General features: G+C 35.6%; 1 protein-coding gene across 1 annotated transcript in view; it reads left to right on the forward strand.

The window, feature by feature from the left end:
* Positions 1-519, forward strand: part of plcb1 (phospholipase C beta 1) — a gene marked incomplete at its 5' end in the record, with an annotated part of 86,543 nt that extends 86,024 nt beyond the window's left edge. Inside the window, 1 exon segment of the mRNA XM_014024606.1 lies at positions 278-519.
* Positions 520-3,014: the final 2,495 nt, after the last annotated feature.

Raw genomic sequence — 3,014 nt, forward strand, 5'->3', positions numbered from 1 at the left:
GGGGGGGGGTGTAACTGTTAATTAAAGCTGTTTCTGGACTTGTGCGGCGTTGAAGTGGACATAGACAGAGCTGCATTTGATTCCATCTTCCCTCCTTCAGGAGTGTCAGCTTGCTGCCCTGCATGAAACTCACACATAATCAGCATTTATTCATTTTATTATTCGGTGGGATTTTGTGATTTTAACTAACTTTTTCAGGTTTAAAAATTTCTTTTTGTTGTGAAAAATGTCGAACGAGTAGAGCTTGTTTTTTTTTTTTTGTACTGTGATTCTCCAGGTCCCATGGTTTTTGTGTCCTATGGATTTCAAACTAAAGCTGAGCTGCGAGTCACAACCTGTTTTTTTAACACTGGACGCCCTTCTGGAGGAGAACTTGTTGTTGAACGCAGCGCTACTTTAGCTGATATACTGAGCATGCTCTCCTGCCTGGGATTCCTCCTCCTCTTGGTTTCTACTTGTTTTTATTGAATGCTGTCTGAAGACAAGTTACACTTATTAAAATCATTGATTAAAGGTTGAGTCGTTTGATGATTACCCTTCAGAGATGCACAGAGGCTTGGGACAGTCCTAACTGACCTTGTGTTGGTTTGTACTGTTGGCTCAGGACAGGTGCCCATCTGCCTCGACTGGCTGGGTTTGAGGGGACAAGAAAGAGACACAGATAAACACAGGACACAGGACTGGTTCAGGACCAGAGGTTGAGCCAGACATTTTTCCCAGGACTGGCCAGACAGGGACCACTACTCACACAGGGGTGGCCAGGAAAATTATATCATTTTTTACTTGAAAGTTTCTGCAGAACTTTGGTCATTTCCTTATGCCCTTATACAGGCAGTGACTTTATGAGCATGGGTGTGATAACCATTTTAAAAGTGGGGCGACACACTAAAATTTTGAATGAAATAAATGCCATTTCCTGCATTCTGGTGTATTTTACCAGGTTGTTTAACATACTTTTACCTACATAAATAAGCACTTGATTAAATAATTATTTCAGAGACAGATTCTTCATTAAACTAGTTTCATTATGCTGTTTTTAACTCAGTGCTACAGCTGAGATAAGGTTAACTAATGTGACACAATTTATCATATCCAATGATTTTAGGGGTGGCTTTTACTTTTATATTGTTTATTGGTTTATTTTTAATTTTAACACCTTGTTAAAAATAAGCAATGTTTGTTACACTTTGCCTGTTCAGATCTAACACCAGTTAATAATAATGACGTGAATGTTTGAGTGAGTATTACAAACCCATCCAGACACAGCTGTGGTATGATTAGCTTTTTTAATGTGCCTCTGATAGGCAACAGCTGAGCCGTGACCAGAACCCGGAAAACACATCCAGAAACAAAACTCTTCACATCCTGACTCCGCCTTAAGACATATGTTAAAGGGCCAGGCTATTTCTATACGGAGTCAAGATGTCAGACATTATTCCTCACCCTAATGTATAATCACGGTTTTTATATGTGTTGTTTTAAATCAGACATGTATCTAACTAAAAGCCTCCTGAGTGTGTGGAACCCTGGTCAAGAGTCCCACATCCCAGTCTGCACATAAAATCATCAATTCAATGAGAGACAACCACGTTATATAAATATATTACAGTTCACCAAATAGAAGACCATACAATGTGTAGTGTCTTTAAAAGTCAGTAGTAAACAACTCCAATAAATTTCTTCAATTCCCCCTTTTCACATGACAACCAGTCATGTGAACATTAAGGAAATTTATAATCAAAAACCCTGTATGTTCGCATTAAGCACTGTGTGGCTGCAGTTATCATGGAAATTGACTAACATCCCATCCCTGCTATTAATGGAACTGACAAAGAAGAAATCATGAATATTGTAAAAAGTCTTGCAGAAAAAGATCAAAAGATTGTGTGGACATGGACATGATGTTTGTTAAGGAAATAATGACTTATGTTCTTGAACCTTTTACATACAGTATACTATCTGTAATTTATCATTTTCAACTGGTATATTTCCAGACAACATGAAAGTAGCCAAAGTAATTCCTCTCTTTAAGTATGGTGAGAAATGTTTGTTCAATAATTACAGACCAATATCTTTGTTGCCACAGTTTTRAAAGATTTTAGAGAAGTTATTTGTGACAAGATTAAATCAATTTATCGATAAATAAAAAATATTTTAAGTAACAGTCAGTATGGGTTTAGAGTGAGCAAATAACTCCACATCAATGGCTCTCATGGATTTTGTAGAGCAAATAACAACTGCTGTTGATTAAAAACAGTACTGTGCTAGTATTTATGTTGATTTGAAAAAAGCTTTTTGACACCATTGACCACACCATTCTACTTGAAGTATTGAACAAATATGATATTAGAGGATCAGCATTATAGTGGCTGTCTAGTTATTTAAAGGACAGAAAATGTTTTGTACAAATAAATGATGTAAGATCTAAATTGGGTAATATCACATGTGGAGTGCCTCAAGGTTCTGTTCTTGGGCCAAAGTTGTTCATTTTACATGTGAATGATTTAGTAAATGTGTCAGGGTTGTTCAAACGTGTTTTATTTGCAAATGACACTACATTTTTTTGTTTTGCTAAAAATATAGAACGGATGTTAGTAATGATGCAAACAGAATTAGCTAAAATACAAACCTGTTTTATACTTAATAAATTATCATTAAATTTAGATAAAACGAATTATATGATATTCAGTAAAAGAAAGACTACTGTTGATGTTCCATTTAGTTTTGATGGTGTCAAGATCTGTAGAGTAAGTGAGGTGAAATTTCTGGGTGTCATCATTGACGAGGGTCTGAAATGGAGACCTCACATAAATCATTTAAGAACAAAAATAGCCAAATCCATTGCGGGATTGTACAAAGTAAAGGACTTATTTAATGATAAAGCACTCTTTATGTTGTATAATGCAATAATTGTTCCACACTTAAAGGAGACATTTCATGCTAAATGCACCTTTTTTTGCATTTATAAACTATTTTTTGTGCAATTATAGTGTCTAGGAGTGTAGAAAACTTTA

This window comes from Austrofundulus limnaeus, unplaced genomic scaffold, assembly GCF_001266775.1.
Source record: "Austrofundulus limnaeus strain Quisiro unplaced genomic scaffold, Austrofundulus_limnaeus-1.0 Scaffold430, whole genome shotgun sequence".
In the NCBI taxonomy this organism is placed as follows: Eukaryota; Metazoa; Chordata; class Actinopteri; order Cyprinodontiformes; family Rivulidae; genus Austrofundulus; species Austrofundulus limnaeus.